At 36.2% G+C, this 18,509-nt stretch overlaps 1 long non-coding RNA gene across 1 annotated transcript; it reads left to right on the forward strand.

The window, feature by feature from the left end:
* Positions 1-356: 356 nt before the first annotated feature.
* LOC116717830 (uncharacterized) lies at positions 357-17,643 on the forward strand. The gene is made up of 3 exons (XR_004338818.1): positions 357-452; positions 14,042-14,050; positions 17,634-17,643. It is a non-coding gene; the product is annotated as an uncharacterized LOC116717830 (long non-coding RNA).
* The last annotated feature ends 866 nt before the right edge of the window (positions 17,644-18,509 follow it).

Here is an 18,509-nt window from a genome sequence, read left to right on the forward strand (position 1 = left end):
GACTCGTGTGATGCTAAAAAGTGTTTCCATTGTAGTTTTGAGAAAGAAACCAATCCTGATATAGCCACACAAAAAAACACCTCAACCAAGTGCTAGAACTTTTTATCGAAAACCTGAGTATTTTCAAAATTGGCATGTTTTCATTAAGCAAATTTATTTTTGTAATTCCAATTTGGACAGTTTTAAAGTAGGTGGAAATGCACTTAATAGCTTTGTTTCCAATACAAATTTGAGCAAAACTTTGAGATTCCACGGAGGTAACAAAAAAACAAAACACAATTTCACAATTGTGGTGTTTCCAATAAAAAAGAAATACAGTTAAAATCATGTGAATGAGTTGGCTCATATGGTAGGTCGTTAAAAAACATGCGGCGCCAAAGTCCTTCTACCACTTCCTGTAGTCTTCTTTGTCTTTTCCAGCAATAGTAACATCTGTTTCTTGATCATGACTTGTGTGATATTAAAAAAGTGTTTCTGTTGCCGTTTTGTAAATATATATAGCCCAAAAAGACCACTTCATCCTAAAACTTTTTAATAGAAAAACTTGTCGAAATTAGCATATTTCCATTTAGCAAATTTGATTTTGTAATTCCAATTTGTGGAATTTTAAAGTCCACAAATTGCATAAAATTTTGTTGCATTAAATTAGAAATGTGTGAATAAGTTTGTTCACACAATAAGTCATTAAAAACATGTTGCACCATCGTCTTCCTACCACTTCCTGTTGTCTTCTTCATTGTTCCCACCTGCAGTAACATTTAGTTCTTGATCATAGCTTGTGTGATTTGTGAGAAAGTGTTTCTGTTGCAATTTTGCAAAATACACCAACTTGGATGCAGCTGGAAAACCGCCTCATCCTGGTGCAAAAACTTTTAATCAAAGAAATCAAGTTATTTTCCAAACTGGTTTGTTTCCATTGAACAAATTTATTTTTGTGATTCCAATTTGTGCAACTTTATGATGAGTGAAAACAGCTAATTAAAGAAGTCTAGTCTGAGTTTACGAGCAGCCGCTCTGCCTGTTAGACATTTTCTTCCTGATGCTGAAACATCTGGGTCCATAAAGAACAGAGTTGATGACGGGTCCCTTCAGAACCAAATATTTAAATCATGAAAACTGGAGAACTCCTGCGTCTTTCCACTCACACCAGAACCGAACCCACCCATGCCTGCAGGGGAGGTCCTTCTCTTGGCTGCTCTTGATTTTTCTGGGATCCTTTTTCACAGAGGGCTGGACAAACTCCAACTCCCTCTGAGTCACGACTGAAGATTCAAACCGGAGGAACCGCTTCCAAACTCTCTCCTCTGGAGACGTGTGTTTTTTAAAACTATTATTATTATTTTCACCACTTTTCCCCACAGCTCAGTTAGCAGAGTAAATGATGCTCTTTCTTCTTCCTCACCTTTAAGCATCTACTGAGTGGCTTTATGGTGCACATAAGTCATATTTTGTTAGAAACAGACCCGTGTGTTTAACATGGACTCTAAATACTTCTCTTGAGAGCGGGAATCCGACCACAGCGACATTCAATACAGAAAAAAACATCTGTAATGTTGAACTGCAGCAATTTAGGCCTGATCCCATTTCCTATGGCCCACTACCCTGAGATTTTGATGAATCCCTTCGAGGCCAAGAAGGTTAACGGCTGAAAGATCCGTCTATGAAATGTGACGATGCTTCAAGAGGGCGATAAATCACCAGTTGTCATGAGTTACTTATATGTTAAAGGCTCTCCCCCGAGTTGCCGTCTTTAGTTGCTTTGATCTGCCTTTAAAGGTGACGTATTATGCTTCCTCGAGAATTAACATTTTGCAAACTTTTTTACTTCTAAAAGCAGCCGAAGCGCTTAAATAAAAACACCCGGTCGTTTTTTGGCAGTAAGTTGATGTTTTTTGATGTCTGGAAAATGAGTTGTTTCAAAAACCTTCCAATTGTCACATCATGACATTCTGCAGGCACTGCACCGTTACCTAGCAACCCAAGCCACGCCCAGCCTGTTAGCTAGTACCCGAAGCTGGGCTGTGCAAAGGCTGCTGGAACAGACAAGTGTTTCATTGTCGACTTACCATCCAGAAACCGCTTGCTGCATTCTTGTTTGTTGTGCGGGAGGCCCCGTTTCTGCTTTTCAAAGACGTATAATTACATAATTGAATAAGAGGAAGAAGAAGAAAAAGAAGTTTTATTTATGTAGCATTTTTTCAGCAACAAGGCAGTTCAAACTGCTTTACATGAATTAGAAGAGACACAAAAATAGCAACACAAGCACAATAAAAGAAAAACTACATTTTAAAATGTTCCAGTTGTTCTGGGTTGATAAGTAGGTAGTACTTTCAAAGTTTGTTGTAGATGAGTAAAGTACAAAGCTAAATGTTGGTTCTCCATGTTTGATTCTTGTTCTGGGTTGTTGAGTACTCCACAATTTATAAACTAACAGGAGTTTCTTTAAGTCTTGCTTCGATAGTAAAAGTATGATTGCACGTCTCTCTGCAGCCATTTTCACGCACGAGTGTAAACATTGAGCTTATTTGGATTTAAAGTGACAAGACGCCCTAAATTTCATGATTCTATGTGACTAGTAGCCTCAGGTTCCTGGTCATTGGACCTTTTCTCCTGAGAAATTGTTGCACCTAAAAGTCCTAGTAGATTAGCATCAAACCTGTTTGGCACCAACCGAGATGGCATGGTGAGAAACTTCTTGGTTGAAACTAAGTTTGAGCTTCAGAAAGTCGTCGTCTCCAGATGCTGAAAGCTCTGATTGGCTGATTCACAGCAGAACAGATGAACCTGCAGAAGTGGGCGGTGACTGTGAAACAGATTAGAAACTGTATTGAGTTAAATCAGTCTCTTCACGTTTTCTTTACTTGCTCCATTTCATAAACATGTGTTGCCCCCCTTTTTCCTCCTTCCATTTCCCACCAATTTACTTAATCTGTCACTTAATCTAGTAATGACTGGTAGTGTTAAAAAAATACTTAAATGTCAGAAAAACTGTGTAATATTTTATATTGTCAATGAAGGCCAGCATTTTAGTTAAAGTTTTTTCAGCTGCTTGGTCCTGGCTGATTACTTAATTAGGATTTATAGAGAAACAGAAAACTTCTTAGATTATTACTTTTAGAAATTGTGGAGTATTTATTAATTTAGACCAACATTTATCTTTGTACTTTTAATATCAGAGCAGGATGTAGAGAAACTTCTGCTATTTTACAAATCCAGAACAAACTTAGAAAGTACCATCTACTTAACAACCCGGAACAAGAATCAAAGATGGAGAACCAACATTTAGCTTTATATTGTACAAATCTAGAACTCAACCCAGAACAACTGGAACAAGAGTCCAGAGAAACCCCTACTAGTTTATAAATTATGGACTTCTTATTCTTATTAAACACGAGGAACCAATATGTAGTTTTATACTTTTGTCTTTCTTTTGGTTTGTTGTTTTGTTTGTATTTCCTTGTAATTCATGTAAAGCACTTTGAACTGCCTTGTTGCTCAAAATGTGCTATAGAAATAAAATTACCTTACCCAAATCTCACAAATGTGAATAATGTTGTTTTTTTTCCCAATATACCACCATATATTTTTGTTTCTTCAGGTTGAAGTCATATTATTTTTATTTTATTATCATATTTTCTGTCACCTTTTAACATATTTATTGCAAAAACACAGCTTAGCAAATTTGCTGTGGGAAATCCTGGATATTTCTTTATTGGCTTCGTATGACCACATTTTGATTCAATAAACTCTGAGCAGATCATAGAAAATTACTTTAAAACGTCCAGTATTAAAGCGGGCACAGTGCGTTCCCACTGTACATACTGAATGTCCTGTGGCAAACAAACAAAATTAACAGCACTCAGATAGGTACACACTGTACTGAGCTGATTACTTCCACAATAATAAAATTATCTGATTTCCTATGAAAGTGTTGAATAAATCTCCATAGCAACCCTTGACGATTTCTTTTTGTTCCCTGAAAAATTTATCCTACGTATCGACAGCTACTGGAAACCTGTAGCCCTGGATGTGGAATCCCTCTTTAGCCTTGGATGTTTCAGAAGTTTTGCTCATGTTTATCCAAAAAGAAATAAAAAAACTCAATGTGTTTGCAGATTTTCTGCATTTGAGTTAGTAGGTGTTGCTTTTATTCGAAGCTACCATCTGATTTGACCATCATGCTGCTCTTAACAGATTTTAAAACTGTTCTTTACAGCTTTCAGCCGTCATTTTTACAGCCTCGTTAAAGATCTTACTCATGCCACCTGTTTTCCACCGATTCAGCCCAGCAGCAGGTCAGATCTGAGACGTCGCCTCTGTCTGGAAACATCTCTCGATTTGGGACGGCCATGAAGAAAGACATCTAAATGCAGCAAAAATGCAAAAATACATTCACTATTGTAGGTTTTTAGGCAGGGCAGTCACATTCTTGTTAAAACTCCTTTTAAATGTGACCTACTATGTTTCCTTGAACAAGTTAGGATAGATCTATGGGTTACACAAAACATTTTCTTTACCTTTTTTCATAAAAATGTAATGAAAACATTCTTAGATAATGAGGTTTTGGTCTGGTCAGTTCTGTCTATTTTTAAACTGCTGCTGGCCCCCCAACTCAACTTTTCCACTTGCATGTAAAAATGGCTGCAAACATACTACAGTAGATCTTTGAAAAGCAGAAGTGGAGTCGCCTACACAACCAACGAAAATGCAGCAAGTGGTTTCTGGATGTTAAGTCAACAATAAAATACTGTCTTTTTTCCAGCAGCCATTGTACAGTGCATACATACCCCTGTCACAATAACAAATTTTGCTAGATGATAAATTGTCCCAGAAGTTATTGCAATTAATGATGATACTGTTGTTTTGAGACCATTTTCAAGTAACATAATGGTAATGGCTTAATAATGTGAGAACCCATTCTCAAAGATCTATAAACCTGAAATTATAATGAACATTTAACGCTGGAACTGGAAGACATTTTACATTTCCAAAATAAATAAACAAAACAACAAAAACAAGAAATAAAATGAATTCTGAAGTCTTTGTAAAAAAAAAAAACTGTCCTTCAGAAAAAAAGGTTAGTTGAGACCAAAACTTGAAAAAATTAAGACTTTTATCATCCAGTTTTTGGTAGAAAGAGAGAAAAACGATAAATCACGCAAATGGGAATTATTGAGTTTGTTTTAATTTATCATGCCATTAATTGGTTATTGCTTATCGCAAGTTGCCTTTATGCATACAGCTGTAAAACTAGTTGATCAGATATGCTGGTACTCAGGTTGTGTTGCTAGATAACGAGGGGAACTCCGCTGGGGTTGCTAGGTAACGGACAGTGCTGTTACATTCTGAAGGTTTTTTTGAAACAGTTCATTTCCCAAACACCAAAAAAGAATTTACTTATTGCCAAAAAAACATCTGAGGAATTTTTTTCTTTGCACTTGGGCTCTTTGTAGAATCAGTTAAAACCCAAACAGAAGCATAAAAAAAGAACAAAATGTGAATTTTACAAAACAGACTGCCTTCTAAACTATTACTAAACATAGAAGCCCACTATTTACATGTTTTTTTAGTCCTGTAGTTTCTTTAATTTCATCACCGAAAGGATATTATTAGTAAGTTTAAAAGCTCGTGGATCACTCTTTTTGTGTTTTTCCTACTAAGTTCAGGTTTTATCTCACTCCGCCCCCCCGACCTCCGCCCTTCGCCCCTTACGGCTTGAGGGACTCTTGGTGCCAGACGTGGCTGCAGTCTTGCTCCAATCACTCAGTGGCCATTCAAACACAATCAACAACGTTGTGCTGCCGAGCTGTACACAACGCCTCTCCAATTACAGACACAATCACACCTGATTGCTCATCGTGTGTTTATTGGTCAGTTTCCAGAAGTTACTTGCTGCTTCCTGAATGAGCTGGCCTCTGATTTCTGCTCGTTTCTGAACCTGTGCTGGAAATATCCTCTAATTTAATCACCCTCTATATAATGTGTGCACGATAAAAAGACCTGAGTAGTCAGTAGGATTTGACTTTTTTGTCTAGTCTTCCTGTTTTAAAGCATCTAATAACGACATAAAGTATTCAAAGGGATGAAGCCAGAAGGATAAACCAGAAAACATCTCGCCATATCATTTTAGGATCTGATTTTTACAGTTTTTAGTTGCACCTGTTCACTAAGAAGTAGCACAGACTGCAGCTGCAACTCTGTGAAATCCCTAAAAACACATAAATTTGACCAGCAGCTGCTAAAAAATTAGAAATTAGCATTTCCATTGTGGCTAAAATCACAATAATACTGATAATGTTAGCCTGCTAACATCTGTGTTGAAAAAAACTTAAAACATTAACCTACAGCAGAAACACTATTAATAATACCAACTATCTGTATTGCAGAATTATTTAAAAAGTGAAAACTTCTCGAAAGGCAGTGTTAGCATTTACAGTGTTAGCATGCTTGGCTAGAAGCATAATAAAATATAATTTTTTTTGGTGCTTTACATGAAAGGATATCAAGCTATTGAATAAGATTATTTTGCAAAGTAGAATATTTGTTCAGGTTTGTACATTTTGAGTTCATGCAGCTTTTAGCAACAATAGTTATATGGACATTAATACACATTTTCCTTGTAATCTTTTGGGGTTTTTGGCTCAGGCTGACTTAAATACCACTTTAGTCTTCTAAATGAATACACTTTCCATGCATTTTCACATTTCACAAATTACAATAATTAATCATGGAGATTAGCATTGGTGCTTAATTATGTTATGAAATAGTGATAAAAAGAGGGACAGAAATAAAACTTCCCACCTAGTGGCCCTACCAATTATTAAAAAAAAAACATCACTAAACAGAAAATAAAGTATAATTATCTGTGTTTGCGATGTAGACGTTCTCCATGGGTGTAAAACCTATGACTGATTTAATAAAAGCCAGCACTTTCTTAATAAATATCTATAGATAGGTGGTATTTGTAGTGGCAGATCTCAGGCTTACTTCTCATTAAATGTTTTTTCTGTCTTTTTATGTTGTCCTTCATATATTGTTGATTTAATATACCTAATTTAAAAGAAAATAATTAAAGTTTTGCTATAAAACAGTCAATGGGATGCTGTTTCTTTTTACTGCATTATTATATTACAGCACTCTACATACTAACAGATGGTTTTATACCATTGGGAAAAAGCATAAAAAATATTATTTTTATTAAGTCACATGCTGCATAAACATCTCTTCAAATCATCCACAAACGAAGATCTTCTCTCCTGTCGTTCTCCCTGGTAAAATATTCATGAACTGTGTTGCTTGTGTTTCTTTTTAATAAAGCAAACACTGCGTGGTCTCATTGTTTGCATCATCCTCACAGCCTAATAGCATAATCTAAATAAGCAGGAGAAGGCATTCAGGGACAGTTTGGCAGTGTAGGTTACTTTTTTCTGCTTGGCATGAAGAGATTAATGGTTTGTTTGCATTCCACTCGTTGCGCGGTCCCAAGCGACACTCTGCTGTAAACATGCAGAACATGTAATGAAAGATGAATCTGACGACGACGAGGGAAGGCTTCCCCGGAGATACGAAGCCATTTAATTAACAAAGGACGGCAAAGTTTAGGCTGTAAGACTAAGGTTTATGATTCTTCTGAGGTGTTTTCATTGTGTGCTTAGCTTCTGACATGAAAAACATAGATGGTTAAATATTTTTGTTCAAAATAGAGAATAATAGTTACTCTAGAAAGACGTCATGTTCTCCTACCTCCCATTGAAAAGGGACTGTAGGCTAACAGAGCTGTGACATATTTCAGATTAGTCACTGCAAAAACAAAGTCTTACCAAGTAATTCTTGGTGTTGTTTTTAGTACAAACGTAACTTTTCAGCAAATTTCAGCAAGATATAGAAGTTTATTTTAAGTCAATAATTCCTTAATATTAATGGAAAAGTACTGGTTTCACTGGCAGATTAAATATCGTTTTACTAGTGAAAAAAATCTGTTAATTATGGAACAAGTACTTATTCATCAACATTAAGGAATTATTTATTTAAAACAAGCTCCTATATCTTGCAGAAAAAATTACTTGTAAACTAATACACTTGAAATAAGACAACACTAAAATAAGACGTTTGTACTAAAAACTACACCAAGAATACTTTTTAAGATTTTGTGTTTTTGCAGTGTTGGCATATGAGACTTTACTCCCTAAATCTCTGTTTTCCCATGTACACACGCAAACAAGAAGGCGTTTCATGAAAATCCCCACTTTCTTTCTTCTTATTTTTTTTAATAAATAATTGTTCTTGGTGACACTAAATAGAGATTTCCTGTGGACGAAAGCCCATAAAAAATTATTACTTTTCCCAGATATTCAGCTGCATGTGGACTGGCCCTAAACATTGGGTGTTATTTAGCTGTAAGAAATAATTCTCATTTTAACATCTGTGTCATTTATTAACACGAATATAGTTTCTTGATATGAGTGCAGAAAAGTTACTTGTAAGTTAGTTTTATTGTGACTGTAACTGTTGTGACAGTGTTGTCAATAACTGTCCAAACTTTTCCTTTTTACAGCACAGAGCGATTAAACCAACTGACCAAATGTACTAGAACTCAGCTTGAGTTGCTAGGTAATGGGGCTTTGCTTGGGAGGGGGCGTGGGGGGGGGGGGGGGGGGGGGGGGGTTGCTAGGTAACAGGCTGGGCTTGGCTGAGGTTAGTAGGTGAGAGGTCACTGCTAGGTAACAGGCTGGGCTTGGCTGAGGTTAGTAGGTGAGAGGTCACTGCTTACTGATTTGTGACGTTACATTTGGCAAGTTTTTGAAACCAAAATGAAGCACTGCTAGCTACTTGTAGGTGTGGTTGAAATGTATGGATAATTTTTAATAGCCCTGTTCACTCCTGCTCTAGTAAAGAGGTCTAAACCAGTGGTCCCCAACCAGTTTATTACCGCAGACCGGTCAAGACTTGGCAATTTTGCTGCGGCCCGGGGGTGGGGTGGGGTAATGCTTCTCCATGTTGGTGTTCCGCTAAAGCCTTTTTTTTTGCCCCAATTTTCCCTTTACGACAATCTTACAACGTCCTGCAGTGTCTGGTGTGTTGGCCCAATGTCTTGGCCCGATTATCTCAGCCTGTGCGGTTTTCCCTGACTGGGAGCGAGAACTCAGCCTGTTGAATGTGACAGGTAGCCAATCAGAAAGCGCGATGACGTAAGAAGGAGAGGAATCCCAAACAGTTGACATGGCAACTGAGAGTCCGGTGGACATCAGGGGTGATGTGTGGAAATGTTTATTACTATATGTAAAGGTCATTTTTGGTTATGTTTATTCAATTAAAAATGTTAACTACGAACAAACATAACTCACCTCCAAATCATAGAGCTGCTGCTCCCGCCATCTTTTATCAAACGCCTTTTCTTTTTGTTACAATTTATCATTTAAAATGAGCCACAAACTATCACTGCTGTTTCTACATCGTCATCCGGGTTTGATTATTCTAAATTCACGTTTGGTATGTTGGGGGTTTTACTGGATTTTCTACTGGAACCGGGATGTTCGTGAGTGGAATCGGTTCTGTGGTGTGTTGCTCCTGCCGTGCGGCTGGAGACACGAACCGACCGAACCTGTTGGACTTTTATCGGCTCTGTGGTCACAGAGGTTTGGAAAATCGGCTGGTAATCCTTAAATCGTGCCGTGTGAACCAGACCTAAAACTCACAAGCTCTACTCTCATCTCGTCTCGACCGCTGCCCTAACGTTCTGACTCTGGTCGCTATGGTAACGTCTACACATCCCTTCAAAATAAGATACAGATGCGCCACAAAAACGAACATTTTACTTTTGTGAAAATTTTAACTCACGATAACGACTAATGGGAGCCCTGAGCTCGTTTCTCTGCAACGAGACCTGGGAGTGATGAGAGACAATGACACCAGAAGTGTTGCTTATCCACAGGGTGCTTTGGTCTCTAGTGGAGAAACAGTTTGAAGCTTCATTCCCGCATTAACATCCGGTCACCATGTCATGCAGAGCTTGGAATGTGGGAATCACCTACCGGTCCGGGATGAATCCATTCTCCTGTCTCTTCTCTGGGCCTTTTCCCTTCACAAAGAAACTTTCCAAAGAATCTGATCTGTTTCTAACTCATTCTGCTGCTTGTGGGCTCGATGTTGGCGCCCAAGGCCGAGAGAATCCGGTTAAAGGATTTTCAAAATAAAAGATCCTCCAGACTCAAATAATACATAAAACGGAAATATTCAATTATTTCTTGCGCGGCCCGGTACTAATTGGTCCACGGACTGGTACCGGTCCGTGGCCCGGGGGTTGGGGACCACTGGTCTAAACTACATACCTTTTTGAAAAATAATGTTTTCTAAACACTAAAATGATTAATCATTTTGCCACACTGTAAAAACAAAAATCTTAGGAAGTATTTTTGGCCTACTTCTCATTGCAAATATCTTGAAATAAGACAAATCTAACAATCTAGGAATGTTTTAGTAAAAAATACTACAGATTATCTTACTTATAACATGAGAAAAGTGTCCTGTTAGTGAAATAATCTGTCGGTGCAACTAGTACCTGTTTTAATAAGAAACAAGGAAATATTTACTTAAAACAAGCTCCCATATCTTGCTGAAAAGTCATTTGTAGGTTAGTTTTGTCATATAAGTGTACTAAGGTATTTGCACTAAACTAGACCAAAAATACTTGGTAATATTTTGTGTTTTTGATGTGAATAAACTGCGATTTAATTTCAGTAAATTGACTGTTTCTTGAACATGTGACAGTATAACTGGATCTATGTACAGTACGTCTGTTATATTGAAGGAAAACTGGTATCGGACTGAATCAGAAATAAACTGAATTGTCCTCTGTTGAAAACAACTTAGGTCCATAAAAATCCTTTGAATCAAATCATGTTTTTATTTAGTGCATAGATCTAAAGGGACATTTGTACTGAATTTGTGCAACAAATGAAGCGAACAGAATAATTTGGAGTCATTTGAGTTACGACTGGATTAAACTGCATCGTAAAATCTTCGGCACAGACAAAGTTTTGAATATTTGCATTTTCAAAATCCAGGGATTTTCAATGTGGGCAACAAGAATGACCTAATGGAAAATTCAACATTTGTCAAAATGCCTGTGTTTGTGTGTACAGAGGCCAAAAAGACTTTGTTTTACTTTAAAGTCCTTTTTATCCAGAAACCTCATGCTGCTCTGATCGGTCAAAAGCAGTAAAGAAAAAGAAATTTATTTGTTTGAGGAAAGCCAACGTAATGAGTCGGCTGGCAGTATAAAAATATGTTTCTGAATTATCTTCCGTGGGACACATTTGGACACGTTGCAGATAAGAAAATAAAGGAGACTGAAAACCAATAATGCATAAAATGAGTCACAGGCTGAGGGATGACAAATGTTTAAATCTGCAGGATAGCCGTGTATGTTTCAGGCTTTTCTTCTCTCGCACAAAAATACATAAATTGAGAGAGATTAAATAATGGGAAAAGAGTTTGAAATATATATAAAAATGTAAATGAATCATTTTCAGTGGAGTTATACACAAAGTTGTTAACTAAATAGAATTTAATACTTTGAAGTTTCAGGATATAAGTTGCTTCCACGCACAACTTTTTTCTTTCACCCTTAATTAATGCATAGTAAACAGTTATTAATGACTTATCAGGTGTCTATAGATGAATTGGTAACATCCATAAATGATAGTCTATGAGGGGAGTCTTGTTGAGACGTTTTACCAGAACAGCATCCTTGTGCCTCCAGTGCTGACTCAGACCCTGCAGAGTTTGGCCCCAGCAGAAGAGCAGAAGCAGTTTTATAAAAATGTTTTCTAGCAGAGTAAGACGTCTGGCAGGAGAAGAAGCGGAAAGTGTTTGTTTATTTGCTTCTGAAAGCTGGCGGGTTTGCACAATAACTCCCTGCGGATAATCTGACGTCAGTCTTTGAAGCCAGACAACGCGATCATCATTCCAGTTTGAACTGAAGCCTAATTGGTATCAGTTGTTGAAAGGAGGTGATGAACAACACAAGAAAGGCCTGGAAAAGGAGCCTTCCCTTGATTATTCCACATATTTATGCAATAAAATGCAAATTTCTGGAATAAACAAGCTTAAATAAAAAAATATCTGTCAGCCTTTCAAAAGGAATTCGCCATTTCATCATCAAACCAGTTTATTGAAGCAGAGGTCTGAAGATAAGGTAATTATTCCAGTTTGATTTTCTTCAATGCAGAACAACCGGCGCTTCCTTTTATAAGTCTTTTTATTTTTTGATCAACTTTTAAAAATGTAATTTGCATAATTGACATTTTTGTTCCATTTCATGTTATTTTAATCAAAACCAGAAGCAAAAGCAGTAATTAGATCAACTTAGTTGCGTATATTTAACTGTTAGGAGACTTTGGTAAAACTTTAAAGGACAATTTTAACATCTAATTTGTTCATTTTCACGATTAAAGAAACAAGTTTCCCATCATGCACCAGAACCCATCTGTTCTGGTTTCAGACTGTTAAAATAAACAAGCTTTAAATTAGATAAAACGTTCTGTTTCAGGGTTGATGAATGACATCATTCGGCTTATTTAGGTCTGATTCTTTCCTACATGGCATTTTGATGGAGCAAAATTTAATTAAATCAGATCAGCTTGTAAACACGGCTGTAGATTAAATAGGAAAAAATTATATATTTAGCATCTCAAAACAAAAATGAGTCAGAATAACAACATTTAAATATAGTATCTAAGAGCAGAAATAAGAAAATGGTACTGAATAAAATAATAATTAGCAATATAAAGTAATATTTGCTCTTCTCTTCTGTCATTGTTGTCAGAAAACAAAGTTTTCATCTGATATTTGGACTAAAACAATTTAATCCTTGACAAAAACATGGACCTATAATTTCATTATATTTACCAAACCTTCTTCTAAACTTTCCATAATGATGGAAAGTTGAGTGGAAGGAAAAAGTGCATCAAAGCTACAGCATGCTGCCATGTTCTCTCCTCCTCTTTAGCTTATTGGTACTTTCTCTCTTAAATCATCTTAAAGAAGAACGAGTGCAATTAGTTTCCCCACACACCTTTATCTGTTTCTTATTTCTGTTTCAGCTTTGCTTTATGAACAAAGCCAATGTTGAATCATTTGCACGTTTTTGTCCACTAGAGGTCAGATTGAAATACTTTTGTAATCCGGAAAAGAACAAATTTATATTTACAATGTGTCGTAAATATGGAACTCCTCCCTTGGTGAAATTCTGACATAAAATTGTTGGACAGAAGCAATTCGGTCCAAATAAAAACGACATTTAATGTTGTCACAGAACATGAGTAAGCAATCAGTAATGCTCTAATTTCAATGTGTTTCTGCACAACACATGAAAAACACTCTTTAACAGCATGTGGCTAGCACTCCAAATTAAAAAGAGTTGATGTTGTAAGCAAGGCTGAAACGATTAATCACGATTAATCGTTTATTGTCAACTAATTTCGTCATTGATTTACCATTAACTGGAGTATACAGACTCACAAAAGGCCACTTGCTGAAAGAACAACTAATTCAGAGCAAAAGTGAACAAAGACACCTTCTGCATTTAAGGAGAAATAAAACCAAATTTTCTACCCCAAAACTGGCAATTTTAGCTCAAAATCGTTCAAATTTGGTGAAAAAAATCTTCTATTAATCATCTTTTGAAATCCAATTATTTAATCAATTCATCGAAAATAACCAACAGATTATCCCGTACACCACGTGTCAAACTCAAGGCCCGTGGGCTACATCTGGCCCACCATAGTTTTATGTGGCCCAGAGAGAAAATAACCCTTTAATTCTTATATAATATGTTATCAATCAAATGAAAGCATTTTCAACAGAAGAGAATTAGGACCACTAAAATTATTTTCTTAGAATTTTGATTTTTTGTCTCAAAATTCTTTTTTTTATTTGAATTTACCAGAATTATTCTGATTTTAATTTTCCACAATTAAAAGTCAGAATTCTGGTGGGAAAAGTAAAAATTCTCAGAAAAAATGTTCAGAATTCTGAGAAGAAAAAAAGTGTAAATTTTTACCCTTTCTCAGAATTTTGATCACAGGAGATTATATCCAGAGTTCTTTTTTCAGTGGCAGTAACCTTCTTCCATACATTTCTGTATTTGTATCCTGATAAATTACATCAACGTGAAATGATGTTCAATCAATCAATCAATCAATCAATCAAATTTTATTTGTATAGCACATTTCAGCAGCAAGGCATTTCAAAGTGCTTTACATCGTTACAAACACAGAAACACAATGCAACATAGAATCAACAACCAAAACAAAGCATTAAGTCAAGTTCCATCAATAAATTTGTAATTGATCACATTTCAAATACAATCCTAAACAGGTGGGTTTTTAGTTGAGATTTAAAAGAAGTCAGTGTTTCAGCTGTTTTACAGTTTTCTGGAAGTTTGTTCCAAATTTGTGGTGCATAGATGCTGAAAGCTGCTTCTCCTCGTTTGGTTCTGGTTCTGGGGATGCAGAGCAGACCAGAACCGGAAGACCTGAGAGGTCTGGAAGGTTGATACAATAAAAGCAGATCTTTAATGTATTGTGGTGCTAAGCCGTTCAGTGATTTATAAACTAACAACAGTATTTTAAAGTCTATTCTTTGAGCTACAGGGAGCCAGTGGAGGGACTTTAGAACTGGTGTTATGTGCTCTATCTTCCTGGTTTTAGTGAGAACGCGAGCAGCAGCATTCTGGATCAGCTGCAGCTGTTTGATTGATTTGTTGGACAGACCTGTGAAGACGCTGTTGCAATAATCAATACGACTGAAGATGAACGCATGGATGAGTTTCTCTAGATCTGGCTGAGACATTAATCCTTTAATCCTGGAAATGTTCTTCAGGTGATAGAAGGCTGTTCAGTATTATTTAACTTTAAAAGTATTCACTGAGTGCAGAGGCGGCTAGTTACCAAACATTTTGAGGCTTGTTCTTGGGTTTTATCAACACATTCTACCACAACCGGCCCTTTGAGGACATTCATGATCTCAATTTGGCCCAAAATAAAAATGAGTTTGACAGTGATGTTATCAATAAGTCTGACTTATTGACTTATCATCAATAAGTCTGTAATAAGGGCTGAGCTTTAACCTCAAAGGCATCATTTGCTACAAATGATCAAGTGTTCACTAGAGGAATGATATAATATTGTAGTTTAGGTAATAAAATATTTGTTTTCTTATTTCTAAAAGGAATTGAGTTGTACATTTGCATTTTTAATGTATGTCTAATATTGTATAAAAAAGGCTTAAATCAAAAATTGTGCCAATTTTCTATTTGATTAATCGTCAGAAATAATGACTAGATTAATCAATAATGATCGTTAGTTGCAGCCCTAATTGTAAGGTCTTTTATTTATCAGCTTTTACAACAATTTCTGAAATATCAACAAACATTTTAACTATAAACAAATCATTACAAATAAAGGATATCGTAAAAAGAAGAAATAATTGCTCAGATTTATTTTTTTCTTAATCATCCGTTGTTCATCTGTAGAGAAACCATACAGTTTTATTCTTTTATTTATGGAAATATATTATAGTTAAGAAGTTCTTACAATGTCTTTGTAGGGCTCCAACTAACGATTATTTTAATTATCAACTAAACTATCAATTTTTCTGATGATTAATCGATTAATCGGATACAAATGGGCACATTCTGCTGATATTTTATTGAATCCTTTTCTATACAATATTATAAACACATCTGTCTATGTTGATTATTATTGATTAATAATAATCAAAAGAAGCATAAAATGATATATATTTGTTTTTACATCATTTTAACCAGGCGAAGCAAAAACTAATCAACTTGGGGAAATTTGGGTGGAACACATTTACAGATAAAGACATTTTTATTATTTTAAATACAAAATGTATGCATTTTTTGCACAGTTTTAGCTTAATTACAGCTTTGAGTGTGTTAACCCTTCAGCAAACTGACTTTTTTGATGCTCCAATTAAAGATTAATCGATTACTAAATTAGTTGACAATTATTTCAATAAGCGATTAATCAGAATTAATATGATTAATTGTTTCGGTCCTATGAGTTTGTAATGTAAAATGTATGTTTTTTATGTTTTAAAGTTCATTCTGTAATTTGCAGCATTATTACAGCCCATAAATCTTTGTGTTTGATTAGTAAGGTGGAAGTGAGGCAGGGAGGTTTGTGTTTTGCTGATTTGTTACTGAATGTTACCCCAGCAGAGAAAACCACGCAGACATAATTCAGGAGGAGAAGCTGCTCTTTTCTCTTTGTATCTAATTTTAATGAGGTTGACTTTTATTTATTTATTTTGGAAGAAATAGGAAAATTGGGACACATGCAGTGCTTGCTTAGCCCTGCAGGTGACACCAGCAACATATGTAAATGTAAACACATGCGGCATGCAGCAGATAAGAGGAATTAGACGGATTTAAGTTCTTTTTTTTTGTACATGGTGGGAATCAGTCGGCTGTGGTTTGGTTTTCCCAGCTTTCTGCAAACAAAGTTTTGAACTCCTGCTTTAAAACCGCTTCCTGGAAGCAAAATAAGCGTCTTCTTTTTCCTCCTGTGCCACGTTTTCCGCCAGCTCATCACTATTGTCGCTCTGCTGTGTAGCTGTTTGCTAAAACCTGCAGCCAGAATGCTTTTGTCAGAATGAGACGCCATCAGTAAGGAGTATATTTGCTGTACATATCAGCAGATCTTTACTTGTAGCTGAAAAATAAAAAGGGAACAAAATCAATCTCAATCAAGGCAGACGACATTTCTTTCACAGCTGTACGCAGTTCCAATAATGTCTGTTGAGATTTGAAATGCTTAGAGGTAGAAAGTCATGCACTGACTGCTGCTGCTCTCAACAGCTTTCATTTATTCTCCCACTAAAAAAAGATTTAAAACTGCTGACTTCCTCTTTTAGGTTGAGAACTGTGACATATAAATTAGGTCCTTGCAGAACTCGCTCTCTGTGTGCACATGTGGGCCTTTTTATGACATGTTCAGGGGATCACAGAGGAAACAACAGAAAAATCACATCTCAGCTTTAAATCGAGTTAACTAGGACGCCATGGTAACCGCTCCAAGGCTGAGGTTTCTGAAATTTGGGGCAGCAGCTTTCAAGGACAGAATAATCTCACGTAATTGGTGAAAAGCCTTCAGCGCAGAACAATGTCCTTTCTCTGCTTTACTCAGGGAAGTAGAAGTTATTATGAGGAGTCAGTATCTTACCTGACAGGACTTGGAGTTTTAATGAGAAAATTAAGATAACTTCAGACTATCCAACTTGTCCGAACTTTAATATATTCAAAAGTTGTTGAATTTGTTATGTTTCTGTGCAGTACTTGAAGTTTTTTTTAGTGGGAAAGAAACATTTTCCAATACCCAGGTCACAAAATCACAAACTTTGTCAATATTCTGTTCATGTGTGTGTTTCCATTAAATTAGAATTGCAATAAAAATCATGCATGAATAATTATGTTCACAGAATAAGTCATAAAAGAAATGTTCTCCTACCACTTCCTGTCGTCTTCTTCGTCGTTTCTGCCTGTAGTAACGTCCAGTAGTTGGTCATATGACTCGTGTAATGCGAAAAAAGTGTTTTTTTGAAATTAGTGTTTCCATTAAACAAGTTTATTTTTATAATTTGAATTTGTGGAATTTTATGGTCAAGGCCAATAGATACGTTTCCATTACAAATGTCAATACTCCACTAATGTTGAAAACACAGTTTCACAATTGAACCGTTTCCATGAAACAAGAAACACAATTAAAATCACATGCAAATAAGTTTGTTCAAGCAATAAGACACTAAAATACTTGACGAGTCATCATCCTCGTACCACTTCCTGTCGTCGTCTTTGACCTTTAAGCCAGTAGTAACTTCCTGTTGCTGGTCATGTGACTCGTGTGATAAGAAAAACTTTTCCGTTACAGTTTTTCAAAATAGACTAATTTCAAGTCACCGAAAACAACATCATCTTTGTGCAAAAACCTTTTATTGAAAAACTTTATTGTCTATTGCTGCGTTCAGACTGAACGCGTTTGCACTTTGAAGTCAGACGCTTGACATTTTGCTCTAGTTGAGCATCGAAGCCAGTTTGTGTTGGAACAAGCCCTTGTTTTCCATTGCTGGTCTCTTTATACAGCGGCAGATGGAACCAAAGTATGATGTAGTGAAAGCTTCTGCAATCATACGGAGGCTCCGATGTCTTTGCTGAACATTTTGTGTTCAGTTTTTTATTGAACAAGCAACGTTAAAAGCTGATGACGGCATCTTGCCTTTTATTTTTCTCCCGGTTACTTTGAACAATGGCGGATGAAATACTGAGAGAGCGTCTTTGCTTTATTTACTGAAAGCAACAAAATGTCGCCGTTGGGCGCGTGTTTGAGTTTACCAGGTAATTCAGAGGTGTTGCGAGTTCACAAGCCGGCTTTCACTAGATCGGCTTGTGAAAGCCGAGCTCGCTTTCACAAGCCAGTTCGGCGAAG

This window comes from Xiphophorus hellerii, chromosome 3 (assembly GCF_003331165.1).
Source record: "Xiphophorus hellerii strain 12219 chromosome 3, Xiphophorus_hellerii-4.1, whole genome shotgun sequence".
NCBI lineage: Eukaryota > Metazoa > Chordata > Actinopteri > Cyprinodontiformes > Poeciliidae > Xiphophorus > Xiphophorus hellerii.